Here is a 17,508-nt window from a genome sequence, read left to right as displayed (position 1 = left end):
TGCCACCTAAATGACTTGCTTTGCTTTTTATCTTCATATTTGGTTAATTATGTCACATATGTGGCCTTGTAGAGATTAGACCATAGTATTGCTATTCTTGTGAATAGATTTTCCTGAGAGATATCCATAGCTCCAAATGTATAGAAAACCAACTCATTTATTATAATATAACTACTTCAAATAAAACAATGCTTATTTAAAATGTTTGGAAATTTTCCAATGCAATTCACATATTTTTGTTAAATGGGTTGTCCAATAGTAGACAGAGCAGAGGAAGCATATTTCTTTTTTGAGAATGTTGCAATAGAGGTTGTCACATAACATATTTACCACACTGTTTGCCTCAGATCTCACTATGCTGTCCTTGTTAAATAAAGTAACATGTACAGTTACCTTTTATGGCAGGAAGAGGAATGTGATGTACCAGGCTCATATTTAGCTGTTCTGAGGATGTCGATGCAGACACATGTTTAAAATAAACATGCTCTGTATAACCTGCCGTCCATGTAGTAAATAGGTGGATCGCGACCAGGAACCATCCTTACCTGTAGTCGAGAGTTGGCTCGCACCACAACTCATGACATTGGTGGTACACCCATGCCTCTTCAACTGAAATCCATAAAAGAGGATCAAATCATTTGTAATACTGAGCCCTTAGCTGCAGTGAAAAGGAGCTGATCACAAACATGATTGGGTACCGTTCTCTGCTAACTGGGAAGGATTCTTTTTGGAACCCCAAAATACACAGATGAGGGCAAGCAGCTTATATTAATAGAAAAAATGAATTTAAAATTAAAAGCATCACTTTTTAAAAGTACATTTCACACCACGATTTCTCAACCTTTTTTTATCTTGTGCCCCCTTATAAGAGCAAATGCTTAACAAGTACCTCAAATTTGTGTCCTTTTATCTAAAATATCCCCAAATATATATACCCATTTAATTAGCTATCTATACATTGTATTTCTTACTAATATAGTAAACTCTTATTTTGATATTAATTTACTAGCCTGAGATACCTCTAATCTGTATGAGCCACCCTTGGAGGTTGTCGAAGTCAGCAAATTGGATAAAGTCATTTCAATTAAAATCGAGCAAACTTGGTTGTCTTTGTCTGAAAATATGCGTGCGGTACGCTAGGGCATACAAGGGCACGCTACGGCGTGGAAGGGCGTACGCAGCTACTACACGTGGCAGCAACAGTATTTGGTCTTTTACCATACATTCGCACTAACACGCATACTTGTAAAATAGTACACATTAATGGTAGTTGCAACACATAGTCAGTTATGTCGAAATATAGTAGTATTTATGTGTTATAATATAAGTTATATGCACATTAGTGAAATATATGGAACAGGTTGAAGAAATCATATCATGTGTGGTATCATAATAAACCTCTTAACATTTGCTACTGTTTGGTTCACTCTGCGAAGGAATCGCAGAGTGCATACACAAGTTATGAATGATAGGTAATTATGAACTACTTAAGACTAAGGAATCTTGGCGGGAAGAGCAGAACATACCCCCTGGAGAGATGACCCTCTCCTTAGGATGAACTAGCCAATGATTGACAACCTCTTGGACCTTCCTGAAACCTGGACCAATAGAAGCAAGCTATACCATCTTCATTGTATTACTGTATTTCTGTGTGTATATAAGCAGCAGCTTCACATCTAGAGTTCAGACATCTTGACCCCAGACTTCAGGATTGAATGACTGCACACTGGATCCAGAGTGCCTGCGATAAGTAACGGCTGTACTTATTATTATTATTATTTTGCTTGAATTATTCTGCTACTTTTTGAGAATAAATCTTAGTGCTTTGGAAACACAAATCGAGGTTCGACAATCGTTATTGGTTAGCGACAATACGCACTTAACAAGGTACATGTTTCACGGGTTGTAAAACACTAATGTACATGATATTCTGGCTTGGCTTAATCTACGCCACATCATATTCCAATATTTTTTGATAAGTTATTAATGTCAGTCTTGGTGTCATCTGAAGCCCAGATACCTAAAGTAATATTTGCAATAAAAGAGACTTGCTAAGAACTATGATTCACAGACTTTTTCCAGATTGGCAGCTGGTTTGGGCCTAAATAAACATAGCAAGGGTTATTCTGATGATGTCTTGATGAACATTGATGCTGTACAGGTGCTGGAGGGAATACCTGTGCTTATAAGATCCAGTCAGTCAGTTAATGCAAGGATCCATTGCCAAATGATTGAGTCTCTCAGACCAATGTTCAGCAGTCCTGTTACCTGTATCTTTATTCTACTGCTGCTAGCTGCCTGCCCATGTGATCATACATTGATTGTCTACAATTTATTTCCTTATCTGTAGTCTTTATGCACTTGGATAAGACTACAGATTTGGTACCATACACCACTGTGCAAGCATTGAATCTCTGTGTACTACCTATGCTGAAGGATGCACTTACTGAACTATTGCTGTGTCCTGTTCCTGATTAGCTATGTCTGGTTTCTTTTGCTGTTATCCGGCACTAAACTATTGCTGTGCTCCTTTCCTGCACTAGCTGTGTCCAGTTCCACCTGCTGCTATGCAACAATGTATTACTAAGTGGACTCCATGTTTGTATCTCCTGTATCCAATTATCTACACCTACTAAACTTTCATCATCTTCATGAACATTTATTTATAGAGCGCCGGCAAATTCTGTAGCTCTTTACATCTGAGAACACACACAGTAATAAAACATTACTGTATAATACAGACAGACAGAGAGGTCCTGCTCATAACCTTACAATCTATGGGACAATTATATATATATATTTATACATATTCTAATCTTTTCGATTTTTCAATACTTGTCAATTTTGAAAGGATCAGTCAGCGACTTCTCTATTTTAAAAAGTGTTTTTGCATGTCAGGGGTATTTCTGGCCCTTTACAACATTAAGCGACCACATGTAGAACATTTTAAATTGTAAAGAGTTACGTAATTTGTTGTCACTATATAAATAAATGATGATGTTGATAGACGAAGGTGGCCTGCACCATACTAAAAATCTTCAAAGACTACGCACACATTATATTGCCAGAGCATTCATCGGTAGCCAAGATCAGGACTTTCCCTACCTTGCTGCTATATAAATATATGTTGATGATGACAGACGAATGTGGCCTGCACCCATACTACAAAAATTCAAAGACTACATACACAATACACATCTAGATAGGCAGAGCATTCATATGAATCACAAGAGTAGAGCATTCATACCTTATTTTACTTATATGCTCTGTGCCGTAATGCAGCCCTTCTGAATAAAACAGGGGACTTGCTTATATTTATAGGGAGGGAGGGCTAATGTCTCATTCCCCCTTTGGAAGCTTCGTCCATTCCCAGGATAAAGGGGACTACCTGAGACTTGCAGCAGAGATGGTCCCTAAGAAGGGTTATAGTCACTCTAATCCCAAATTTTGCACCCGCCAATTGTATGTCACGAGCCGCCACACTGGCTCAAGTGCATCCAGTGTATTCAGACATCTCGACTGTTTCCAGATTGCGGCTGCATCCCGGCCATTGCCCTGGCAACAATGATGTCACCTCCGGATCTTCATGTCCTGGTCATTGCCAGGGCAAGAGGATGCCTCTCACACTGCTGTGACATCCCACCTAGTAAGAGGCAGCCAGGGTGCTTGGCAGTAATTAAATTATTGCTGCTTCCTTAGTAAATGTGGGGTCGTGTTCTTTGCCTCATTTCTGATTGGTCCCTATCAGTTTAAAAGGCAGGGAGGGCTTAGTCTCCCTGTCAGTTATAGTGCTTTTGCCCTGCAATAGCTAACCTGCTCTCTGTGCTGTGAAAGCTCTGAATATTTCTAATCAATTCCTGTTGTGACCCTTGACTTGTTTTCAGGATTGCTGTTTTCCCTTGACCTCTTGGCTCATTCATCTGGATTATCCAAAATTGGGGAAAGTTGGGACAGCTGTGAAGGGATCATTAGAAAATCAACTGGAATTTAATGTTAATGCTATAACTAGTAATATTGGAGCAAAACAGCTCAAAATTACAGTATTTTACCTATTTTTCACAATTTTTAATTAAATTCAGATCCAAAACCATAACCTAAACCTTTTGCGATTTTTTGGCAAAACCTGCCACAGAACCAACACATGAATGATTATTAGAACCAAAACCATATCAACAATCAAAGCCCTTAGATCAGCTCACATCTCTAATTTCTATACTACTAGAAGTGGAGACAAAAAGGAAGAGAAAAATATAGAGATTATGGGCCTGATTCATTACAGTTTGCTTATTTTTAAAAAAAACAGACTGAAAATGCAAGCAGGTACACCTGTATGGACTCATAGGGGTAGCTCCTGCTGAGTTTGTAATGAAGGCTATTAAAGTAATTCTATCGTTTTCAAATAAGCCTTGCGTAGGCGATTGTATTGTGTTTCTAATGCACAAATTTATTTATTTTAGCAGATGTAGATAGTCAACAATTCAATACATTATTATATTATAATACAGTACAGTACAGCCAATACCAAAAGATAGATACATACATACCGCTGCTATCGCATGTGCTCGCTGCGCTAACCACGGGCAGGGACAGTGATTCACCTTTGAATACTGTGATCAGTGAAGTCCGAGGCTGGTGGGGGTGCAGCTATGTTTATATACAGTACAGTGTTACACAGTGAACAATAGAGATGACGTAGCTTGCTTCTATAGGTCGAGACAAGGGTGGTTCCAGGGTAAACAGGTCTTAGGCTGATTCAATCTAAGGAATCCAAAGGTGGGGGTCGTCTCTCCAGGGGATGAGCTCCTTTCTTCCCGCCAATGCTCCAGTTACAATTAACATTTCATAGCCAACATCATACAAAGGTTTTGTCACGGGCACTAGGAGTCTTTGCCCAGGATATCACCAGATGATGTTCTTACCAGAGTTATATAGCTGGTACTATGGTCCTCTGGTAGCAGGGTGACAACGGAACAGGAGAATCAGCAGATGGTGAGAGAATGCTCAAGGAAAGTCTATGACTAGCAGCAACTGGTAATAACTTAGATGTATGTACACGAGGAACCAGATGGACAAGTAAACCTGAGGAGAGTCAGTGGTCTGCGTACAGCAAGTTGTACCACTGCTAAAGTGAGAAGGAATGTCCAGGAGTAGAGAGGAGGTAGTGAAAGTCAGTGGTCTGCGTATAGCAAGTTGTACCACTGTCTATAGTGAAGGAATGGATTCCAGGTGCAGGTAGGTAACAGGGAAGTCAGTGGTCTGCGTACAGCAAGTTGTACCACTGCTTATGTGAGAGGATACTTGAAACTGGTGCCACAGGGAAACAGGAGTCAGTGGTCTGCGTACAGCAAGTTGTACCACTGCTATATATATGTGAGGAGGGGCACGAGGAGATGAATGGAATGGAATGCAGAGGATACACGGGGCACACGGAACTTGATCCCACGATGATATCCACAATACAATAATAACTGACAAGCGCTGCTTGAGATATACAAAGTCACTATAGAGATCCAGGTAATAGGAAACAAAGTCAATAGTAACAATAGCTTCAGTAGATGGAAGACTCCGGAGATGAACACAACACAGTCCAGACGGATATGCAGTACAATAGCAAAGTCAATGGAAAGTATGCATACCACGGTTCAGGAGAGCAGGCTGTCAAGGAGAAGTGCAGGGATACCTGAACGGCTGAACGCCGGCAGGAGGAGAGACCACTGGAGGATGGAAGTGGTAATCAGGTTGGTGCAGCGCACGGAAGGTAACTGGTAATCAACGGATCAATACTCAGGAAGCAGTAGTAAGTGAAACTGGAAACATTAAGAACACGGGAGAGTTGAGGCTGTCTGGTATCCGGCAGTAGTAGCGGAGGCAGCGGAGGGAAGGCACGCTGAACACAGGAGAGTAGAGGCAGTCTGGAATCCGGCAGTAGTAGTGAAGGCAGCGGAAGGAAGACACGCTGAACACAGGAGAGTAGAGACGGTCTGGAATCCGGAAGCAGTAGCAGATAGGAATCAGTGGAGAGCTGACACGATGAACACAGGAGAGTTGAGACGGTCTGCAACCCGGCAGTAGTAGCAGAGGCAGCGGAGAGCAGACACGCTGAACACAGGAGAGTTGAGGCGGACTGGAATCCGGCAGCAGTAGCAGATAGGAATCAGCTGAGTGCAGACACGATGAACACAGGAGAGTTGAAGTGGTCTGGAAACCACAATCGTAGTAGACAGGAATCAGCTGGAGCTGAATACACGGGGAAACACAGGAACACCTTCAGAGGCTCATGGGGAATGAGACTCCAAGATCAGGCAACCAGGTAATGATCACAGGTGGTTTAAATAGGGAGGGTTGCCTGATCATCCAATCAATTAAAAGCAACAGGTACTGAAGGTTTCATAAGGGCTGCACATGCGCAGACCCTCAGGATGGCGGACGGCCACGGTTCCTGAACACAGGAGAAATGGCACTCACAGTCCGGTGAGTGACAGTACCCCCCCTTTTAAAGGTGGGCACAGAACACCTGGAACCGGGTTTGTCCGGAAACTTGGAATAAAACTTCTTAAGAAGTGCTGGAGCGTTGAGATCTTCTGCTTTAATCCATGAACGCTCTTCAGGACCAAAGCCCTTCCAATGAACGAGGAAACGAAGAACTCCGCGCGAAATTTTTGCATCCAATATGTGAGTAATCTCAAAGTCCTCCTCTTGATGAACTTGAACTGGCCGAGGTGCTGAAGGAGGGACCGAGAAACGGTTGATGATAAGAGGTTTGAGCAAAGACACATGGAAGGCATTGGAAATACGAAGGTTCTTAGGTAGTAGAAGTTTGAAACAAACTGGATTTATCACTTGAATGATCCTATATGGACCAATAAAACGAGGAGTGAACTTCATAGATGGGACCTTCAAACGAATATTTTTGGTTGATAACCATACAAGATCTCAGATTTTAAGTGGTGGAATAGCCCGTCTCTTTTTATCTGCAAAAGACTTATATCTGGCAGATGTCTTTTGTAAACAGGTTTTGACCTGAGACCAAATATTTTTGAAGGTCTGACAAACAGTCTCTACAGCAGGAACTTGGGTGGGAGGGAGGGCAGGAAATTCCAGAAAAGACGGATGGTGACCGTAAACCACAAAGAATGGAGTTTTGGAAGATGATTCATGATACATGTTGTTATGAGTGAATTCAGCCCATGGAAGCAAATCTACCCAGTTGTCTTGGTTGGCTGAAGAGAACATCGTTATAAAAGTCTCAAGATCTTGATTGAGCCTTTCGGTTTGTCCGTTTGATTGAGGATGGTAGGAGGATGAGAGTGATAATCGGATACCCAAGGTCTTACAGAGGGCCCGCCAGAATCTGGAAACAAATTGCACTCCTCTATCTGAAACAATCTCGGAAGGACATCCATGAATACAGAAGATTTCTTTGATGAAATAATCAGCCAGAGTAGATGAAGAAGGTAAACCGGTCAAAGGAACGAAATGTGCCATATTCGAAAATCTATCCACCACTACCCAAATAGTATTGCACTTTTTACTAGGAGGAAGATCAGTAACAAAGTCCATACTAATATGGGTCCACGGCTTGGAAGGAATGGGTAGTGGTTGAAGCAAACCCGCTGGAGTTCTGCCGGGAGTCTTAAACTGGGAACACAATTCACAAGCAGCCACAAAATCTTTGACATCTCTCCTCATAGAAGGCCACCAGTAACTTCAAGAAAGAATTTTAAAAGTCTTGCGTTCACCAGAATGTCCGGAAAAACGAGAAGAGTGAAATCATGAAAGGATTTTCTTTCTTAGAGTAGGAGGCACGAGGGTTCTCCCAAATGGTAGCACCTTAGTGGAAGAAGCAGCCAGAGAAACACATTTAGGGTCTAATGTAGAGTGGTTAGGACCATCTTCAACGTCTGAGGACGTCACAAAAGCTAGAGATAGGGTGTCTGCTTTTTTATTTTTCGCAGCTGGTTTGAAGGTTATGATTAGTTCAAAACGAGAAAAGAAAAGAGACCATCTTGCTTGACGAGGATTCAAACATTGAGCAGACTGTAAATATGACAAATTTTTATGATCAGTAAAATTTGTCACAGGATGACGAGCTCCTTCCAACAAATATCTCCATTCCTCTAATGCTACTTTTATAGCCAGCAACTCCTTGTCCCCGATGGTATAATTCTTCTCCGCAGGCAGAAGACCCCGAGAGTAAAAGGCACAAGGATGGAATTTTTGTTGCTCCGATCTTTGGGAGAGAATGGCTCCTAAACCAACATTAGAGGCATCTACCTCTAGGAAGAAGGGAAGCGTCACATCAGGCTGTCGAAGAACAGGAGCAGAGGAGAAGGACTCTTTGAGAAACTGGAAGGCTTGAAAGGCCTCAGAGAACCATTGTTTAGTATTGGCCCCTTTACGAGTTAGGGCCACAATAGGAGATGCAATCGAGGAAAAATCTTGAATGAAGCGTCTATAGTAATTGGCAAAACCTAAAAAATGCTGAATTGCACGAAGAGTAGTTGGCTGAGGCCAATGTAATACAGCATTCACCTTTTCTGGATCCATCTGAAGACCAACTCCGGAGACAATATATCCCAGAAATGGAATCTGGGGCAACTCAAATGAACATTTTTCTAACTTGCAGAATAATGAATTTTTCCGGAGTCTGGAAAGGACCTCTGCCACATGTTGATGATGAGAAGGCAGGTCCTGAGAAAAGATTAATATGTCGTCCAGATAGACGACGACATAAACATATAACAAGTCCCGGAAGATCTCATTAATGAAACCCTGGAAAACAGCGGGGGCGTTACATAACCCGAAGGGCATTACTAAATATTCATAATGCCCGTCTCTGGTGTTGAAAGCTGTCTTCCATTCGTCACCGGACCTGATTCAAATTAAATTAAAGGCACCATGAAGATCCAACTTGGTAAAGATCCGGGCTCCCTTGATACGATCAAATAACTCAGTAATTAATGGGATGGGATACCGATTTTTGATAGTTATGGCGTTAAGTCCACGGAAGTCTATGCAAGGACGTAATGACCCATCCTTCTTTTTTACGAAGAAAAACCCTACTCCAGCGGGAGAGGTAGAAGGTCGAATAAATCCTCGCTGGAGATTCTCCTTGATGTACTCAGATGTGGCTTGAGTTTCAGGTAACGAAAGTGGATACACACGACCCCTGGGAGGAGTCTTGCCAGGTTGAAGATCAATCGGACAGTCCCACGAAAGATGAGGAGGAAGACGTTCAGACTGAATTTTATCAAATACATCGGCAAAAGAAGCATACTGAGGAGGAAGTCCCGGTGAACAAGGTGAAATGGAGGATTGCTGTATTTTGAGAGGAACGACTTGAGAGAGGCAAAAATGATGACATTCAGGCCCCCAAGACGTAACTTGAGGAGTGTGCCAGTCAATCTGGGGAGAATGACGTTGAAGCCATGGAAGGCCTAATACAATCGGACTGGTAGTAACAGGAAGAATTAAAAATGAAATTTCTTCCTGATGTGATACACCAATTTGAAGGGTTACTGGAGACGTACTCTGGGTGATGAGACCATTAATAATGCGTGATCCATCGATAGCAGTCACAGTAATAGGTATTTTCAAAGTAATCACTGGTAGGGACCATTGATTCACGAGGGATTTAGAAATAAAGTTTCCTGCAGCTCCAGAGTCAATAAGTGCTTGGGACATGAAAGATTTGGTAGCAAAGGAAACCGTAACATCAAAAGCACAAACTTTTAATTTCGTAGAACATGGAGAGGACTCCAGGGACCCTAACTTCACCTCTCCAGAACTGGTTAGGGCCTGGCATTTCCCGATTTTTAGGGCATGAATTGAGCATATGAGTAGAATCAGCACAATAGATACAAAGTCTATTTTTTACTCTTCGGTCCCTCTCCACTGAAGTTAATTTGGAGCGACCTATCTCCATAGGTATCACCGGAGATGAAACTTGGCGAACTTGAGGACTTGAGCGAAGAGGTGCTTTAAATGAAGTTGTTTTTTCAGACTCTCTTTCACGAAATCTCATGTCTACACGATGGCAAAGAGAAATCAAATCTTCTAGAGAAGTAGGTAATTCTTGAGTAGTCAGTGCATCTTTAATTTTATCAGAAAGCCCCTGCCAGTGTCACGACTAGTATAGCGTACCTGCTATCGTTGGCACTACTCGGAGGAAGGCGCGGAGTCTAACGTGCCCCTGGTGTTCACCAGGGACCCCCGCAAGGAGGTATGGACTTGGCTGCAGGAAACACGCAGGTCGCGGTCCTTCCACGAGTCAGATAGCGAAGCACGAGAGGGATATCAGACAGGCGGGTTCAGCAATGATGCGGGTAATGCAGGTACACAAGGAGAATCCAAACGGGGTGTGAGTCAAGCCGGGTCGATAACGTTCTGACAGCGAGGTACAAAGGGAGATCCAAAGGGGTAGTCAAGGCAATCCGGGTCACAATGGTCACAGGCAAACGGCAATAAACTGGAGGAAGGCAAGGGTCAGGAAACAGATAGACACAGGAACACTGGAACGCTGGAGGACAGGAAAGGACCTGAAACTCTGGCACAGGAGGTGAGGTCAGAGGGACTTAAATAGGGCTGCTGACCAATGCCCTCAGCACTAGTGGTGCTGTAATAGCTGTAGCGCCGTAGCGCTAGTCATTAGGCAGCGCCGTAGCGCTCTCTTCCTGCAGCGTCCCGTTGCCTAGCAACGGGGACGCTTCTGGGTCTGGGCTGGCCGGCCGGGCGGAAGGGGAAGTGACGCGTCTGGTTGCTAGGCAACCAGACGTTCTGTGTGGAGGGGCGGGCGGCCGCCGAGCGGCGCCTGACAGTATGCCCTCCTCCTTCTCCCCTTGTTTGGAGGAATCTCTTAAGTAACTGAGGAGCGTGAAGGTCCGGTTTATCCACCCAAGATCTTTCTTCCGGGCCAAATCCCTTCCAGTGCACAAGGAACTGTTGTTGCCCGTAGCGAATGCGGACATCCAGAATCCGGCTGATCTCAAACTCTGTTCCAGAGGAGGTTTGCACCGGAGGAGGTCGAGATGGAGGTACAAAGAACCTGTTAAGCACCAATGGCCGGAGTAGGGACACGTGAAAAGTATTATGACATCGTAAAGAAGCCGGTAGCTTTAGTTTAACACACACTGGATTAATAACTTTTGAGATGATGTAAGGACCAATAAAACGTGGAGCCATTTTCATAGATGGTACTTTGAGTTTTAAGTCTTTAGTGGAAAGCCATACTTGATCCCCTACCTTCAATAGGGGAGTAGCCCTACGGTGGCGATCTGCAAAGATCTTATGGTGCTGTGATGCCTTTTGTAGAGCTGCTTTGGTTGTGGCCCAAATGATAGAGAATTCTCGATAAAGTGAGTCCACCGCTGGAACAGAGGAGGAAGAATTGGGAAATGGATCTGGGATAATAGGATGCATCCCGGTCACAATAAAGAATGGAGAAAACCCGGTAGATTCATGGACATGGTGATTGTGTGAGAATTCTGCCCAGGGAAGGAATTGCGACCATCTGCTTTGATTATCAGCGGTAAAGCAACGGAGAAAAGTCTCTAAATCCTGGTTGATCCGCTCGGTCTGACCATTGGTCTGGGGGTGATATCCCGATGAGAATTTTAACTCCGTACCCAGTTTTTTACAGAAAGCCCTCCAGAACCGGGAGATGAATTGCACTCCCCTGTCAGAGATAATTTCCTTAGGGCAGCCATGAAGTCTGAAGATCTCCTTGATAAATGTGTTGGCTAAGTGACTGGCTGAAGGTAGACCTGAAAGAGGAATAAAATGCACCATTTTAGAAAATCGGTCAATGACAACCCAGATAGTATTGAATCCAGAACTGCAGGGAAGGTCAGTAATAAAATCCATGGCTATACTCTCCCAGGGAGCATCCGGCGTAGGTAGGGGCTGGAGCAACCCAGCAGGAACCTTCCTGGAAGTTTTGTGTTGGGCACAAATGGTACATGCTGCAATAAAGTCCCGTATATCAGCGCGTATGGTAGGCCACCAGAACCGACGGCAGAGAAGGAATGTGGTCTTCTTTATGCCAGCGTGACCCGCGATACGGGACGAATGGGCCCAACGCAACACCTTGAGTCGTAATTGTGGTTCCACAAATGATCGTCCTGTGGGCGGAGCATCCTTCACCGTATTGGTAATAGCAATGATGTTCGAAGGGTCAATAATGCAATGAGGAATTGATGGGTTCAGGCGGTCTGTATCATCAAAAGAACGAGATAGAGCGTCTGCCCGCCCATTCTTAGCACCTGGACAGAAGGTAAGAATCATGTTGAAGCGAGCAAAGAATGATGCCCAGCGGGCCTGCCGAGGATTCAGACAGCGAGCTTCCCGAATGAATGTCAAATTTCGGTGGTCTGTAAAGATGGTAACTGGATAAAGGGCTCCCTCTAATAGGTGCCGCCATTCCTCCAAGGCTGCTTTAATAGCGAGAAGCTCCTTGTCTCCGATTCCGTAATTAATCTCGTTGGGAAGAAATCGTCTGGAGAAGAACCCGCATGGAGAATGAGTACCTGAAGGTGTCTTTTGGAATAACACGGCTCCAATGCCTATTGAAGAGGCGTCCACCTCCACAAAGAAAGGTCGCTGTTGATCCGGCTGAGAGAGCACAGAGGCAGAGGAAAAGGCTTTCTTCAGAATAGTGAAGGCAGAAACAGCTTCTGGAGACCATATCTTAGGATTGGCAGATCTCCTAGTTAATGCTGTAATTGGAGCAATGATGGAAGAGAAATCTTGGATGAACTGTCGATAATAATTGGCGAATCCAATGAATCTTTGGATACTTTTAAGACTCTGCGGTTGAGGCCAATTCAAGATGGATGACACCTTGGTGGGATCCATCTGTAACCCGGAGCCGGACACAATGAACCCAAGGAAGGACACTTGGAGAACTTCAAAAACACATTTTTCCAATTTGCAATAAAGATGATATTTGCGCAGTCTTCGTAAGACCTCGCTCACTTGTTCTTGATGAGAACTCAAGTCTTTAGAAAACACTAGAATGTAGATAAATGACTACGGAGGTGTACAATAGATCTTGAAAGATGTCGTTAACGAAATTCTGGAAGATGGCGGGGGCATTGCAAAGACCGAAGGGCATTACCAGGTATTCAAAATGCCCATCCCTCGTATTGAAGGCGGTCTTCCACTCGTCACCCTTCTTTATACGAATGAGGTTGTAGGCCCCTCGTAGGTCTAATTTAGTAAACACTTGAGCCCCGCTGATTCTGTCAAATAGGTCAGAGATAAGAGGTAACGGGTACCGATTCTTGATGGTAATACGATTCAGGGGTCTATAGTCAATGCATGGGCGCAGGGACCCATCTTTTTTCTTGACAAAGAAGAATCCAGCCCCAGCAGGAGAGGTAGACTTGCGAATAAAACCACGTTCCAGATTCTCCTTGATATATTGGGACATTGCCAGGGTCTCTGGGCGAGAAAGGGGATACGTTCGCCCCTTGGGTATAGGTTGATCGGGAAGCAAAGTGATGGAACAATCCCAGGGCCGATGGGGAGGTAATAACTCCGCCTCCGTTTTACTGAATACATCTTGGAAGTCAGTGTATGCAGCTGGAAGACTAACTTCCGTAATCGTGGACTGAGCAACAACTTGGGAATCAGGAGGCAGCACACTAGGTAGACATCTATGATGACATTCTGTACCCCAACGAGTAACCTGAGCTCGGTCCCAATCCATCTGCGGAGAGTGTCTTCGTAGCCATGGAAGCCCCAAGATAATGGGATTGATGGATTTTGGCAACACCAACAACTGAATCATCTCGCTATGGAGGGCTCCAACCATTAACCGAATAGGTGAAGTGATGTAGGAGATGGAGCCACTGCTGACACGGTTCCCATCTACTGCTGTTAACGATAATGGTTGAGGCAAGGGGAGAGTTGGAATTTGAAGCCCAGCAATGAGAGTGGCAGAAATGAAGTTCCCGGAGGAGCCGGAATCCACAAAGGCCGTGGTGGAGAAGGGACCTCTAGGGGTGCTTAAGGTGACTGCCATAAGAAGCTCAGGGGTGTTTTTTGAGTAGGGAGCAACTGTGGATACTCCTAAACCGGCCTCCCTGCTACCGTTTAGGAGGACGGGTTTCCCGGTTTCTTAGGACAGACCTTGAGAACATGTCCGGAATCGCCACAGTAAAGGCAGAGACGCTGCCTGAAGCGCCTCTCTCTTTCTTCTGGGGATAAACGGGACCGTCCTACTTGCATGGGTTCATCCATAGGTAAAACTGGGTTTTGAAATTGAGGAGCCAGACGAGGAACCACCCGCTTAGAGACAGGACGTTCCTGGGTGCGTTCTTGATAACGTAGGTCTACTTTAATGCATAGCGCAATTAGGGTATCAAGATCAGAGGGGAGATCCCGAGAAATTAGTTCGTCCTTAATACGGTCGATTAGACCTTGCCAAAAAGTTGCGACCAGCGCCTCGTTGTTCCATTTCAGCTCTGACGCTAAGGTCCGGAACTGGATGGCATATTGCCCAACAGATAAGTTGCCTTGACGCAGGTTCAGCAAGCTGGTGGCCGCAGAGGCTACTCTCCCAGGGTCATCGAAGACTCTCCTGAAAGCTTCAATAAAGGAGCCGGTGTTATTAAGAAGAGGGTCTCCATTTTCCCACAAAGGCGAAGCCCAGGCTAGTGCTTGACCACTCAGGAGGGAGATCATAAACGCCACCTTCGTTCGCTCTGAAGGAAATGCTCCGGCATTGCACTCAAACTGGATGGAGCACTGGTTCAAGAAACCCCTGCATTTCTTGGGATCTCCATCGTATTTTTCAGGTGTGGGGATACGCATGCCAGAAGTTGCAGTGGATACCGTAACCACACTAGCGGACGCCCCTGGGGCGGTGGTAATGGCAGGAGCAGCAGGCAGGGAGCCTTGTAAGGCATCGAAGCGTGTAGCGATACCTTGAACACATTGTAGGAGATGTGCTTGGGCTGCTTCTTGCTGTTCTACTCGCTGAGCCAAATGAATAAGAAGGTCCCGGGCTGAGGGTTCCCCCGTTCCTTCGGTAGTCATCGCCAGAGTTTACTGTCACGACTAGTATAGCGTACCTGCTATCGTTGGCACTACTCGGAGGAAGGCGCGGAGTCTAACGTGCCCCTGGTGTTCACCAGGGACCCCCGCAAGGAGGTATGGACTTGGCTGCAGGAAACACGCAGGTCGCGGTCCTTCCACGAGTCAGATAGCGAAGCACGAGAGGGATATCAGACAGGCGGGTTCAGCAATGATGCGGGTAATGCAGGTACACAAGGAGAATCCAAACGGGGTGTGAGTCAAGCCGGGTCGATAACGTTCTGACAGCGAGGTACAAAGGGAGATCCAAAGGGGTAGTCAAGGCAAACGGCAATAAACTGGAGGAAGGCAAGGGTCAGGAAACAGATAGACACAGGAACACTGGAACGCTGGAGGACAGGAAAGGACCTGAAACTCTGGCACAGGAGGTGAGGTCAGAGGGACTTAAATAGGGCTGCTGACCAATGCCCTCAGCACTAGTGGTGCTGTAATAGCTGTAGCGCCGTAGCGCTAGTCATTAGGCAGCGCCGTAGCGCTCTCTTCCTGAAGCGTCCCGTTGCCTAGCAATGGGGACGCTTCTGGGTCTGGGCTGGTCGGCCGGGCGGAAGGGGAAGTGACGCGTCTGGTTGCTAGGCAACCAGACGTTCTGTGTGGAGGGGCGGGCGGCCGCCGAGCGGCGCCTGACAGCCAGAAGGCGGCAATTAAAGCTTCAGTGTTCCACTGAAGTTCAGAGGCTAATATCCGAAATTGAATGACGTACTGGACTACAGTACGAGAACCCTGACGTAGACGGAGGATGCTGGATGCAGCGGAAATAACACGACCAGGTTCATCGAATACACTTCGAAACGTGGAAATAAATTTGGCACTATCTTGTAATAATGGATCATTTCTTTCCCACAGAGGGGAAGCCCATGCGAGAGCTTGTCCGGAAAACAAGGAAATGAGATAGGCCATTCTGGAACGATTAGTAGAGAAATTGTGAGGTTGAAGCTCAAAATGAACTGAGCATTGATTTAGAAAACCCCTGCATGTTTTGGGGTCTCCATCACATTTTGAAGGAGTAGGCAGGTGTAGCGTGGAAGCAGTAGACACCTGGGATGGCACTGGGGAAACGGAGGAAGGCACAGGAGCATCAACAGTAGCTGTGATATTTTGTGCAGACGTTCTTTGGGAGGCTAACGCTTGGCAACATTGCAGCAATTGTTGTTGGCGAACATCCTGTTGTTCAATACGGGTAACCAGATACTGCAGCATCTCTTTAGCTGTAGGTTCTGCTCCTGGGTCTGTCATGGCCTGATCTTACTGTCACGGGCACTAGGAGTCTTTGCCCAGGATATCACCAGATGATGTTCTTACCAGAGTTATATAGTTGGTACTATGGTCCTCTGGTAGCAGGGTGACAATGGAACAGGAGAATCAGCAGATGGTGAGAGAATGCTCAAGGAAAGTCTATGACTAGCAGCAACTGGTAATAACTTAGATGTATGTACACAAGGAACCAGATGGACAAGTAAACGTGAGGAGAGTCAGTGGTCTGCGTACAGCAAGTTGTACCACTGCTAAAGTGAGGAGGAATGTCCAGGAGTAGAGAGGAGGTAGTGAAAGTCAGTGGTCTGCGTATAGCAAGTTGTACCACTGTCTATAGTGAAGGAATCGATTCCAGGTGCAGGTAGGTAACGGGGAAGTCAGTGGTCTGCGTACAGCAAGTTGTACAAAGTCAATAGTAACAATAGCTTCAGTAGATGGAAGACTCCGGAGATGAACACAACACAGTCCAGACGGATATGCAATACAATAGCAAAGTCAATGGAAACTATGCACACCGCGGTTCAGGAGAGCAGGCTGTCAAGGAGACGTGCAGGGATACCTGAACGGCTGAACGCCGGCAGGAGGAGAGACCACTGGAGGATGGAAGTGGTAATCAGGTTGGTGCAGCGCACGGAAGGTAACTGGCAATCAACGGAGCAATACTCAGGAAGCAGTAGTAAGTGAAACTGGAAACATGAAGAACACGGGAGAGTTGAGGCTGTCTGGTATCCGGCAGTAGTAGCGGAGGCAGCGGAGGGAAGGCACACTGAACACAGGAGAGTAGAGGCGGTCTGGAATCCGGCAGTAGTAGCGAAGGCAGCGGAAGGGTGACACGCAGTAGCAGATAGGAATCAGTAGAGAGCTGACACGATGAACAAAGGAGAGTTGAGACGGTCTGGAACCCGGCAGTAGTAGCAGAGACAGCGGAGAGCAGACACGCTGAACACAGGAGAGTTGAGGCGGACTGGAATCCGGCAGCAGTAGCAGATAGGAATCAGCTGAGTGCAGACACGATGAACACAGGAGAGTTGAAGTGGTCTGGAAACCACAATCGTAGTAGACAGGAATCAGCTGGAGCTGAATACACGAGGAAACACAGGAACACCTTCAGAGGCTCATGGGGAATGAGACTCCAAGATCAGGCAACCAGGTAATGAACAC

This window comes from Mixophyes fleayi, chromosome 2, assembly GCF_038048845.1.
Source record: "Mixophyes fleayi isolate aMixFle1 chromosome 2, aMixFle1.hap1, whole genome shotgun sequence".
NCBI lineage: Eukaryota > Metazoa > Chordata > Amphibia > Anura > Limnodynastidae > Mixophyes > Mixophyes fleayi.
Note: the sequence above shows the minus strand (reverse complement) of the source record.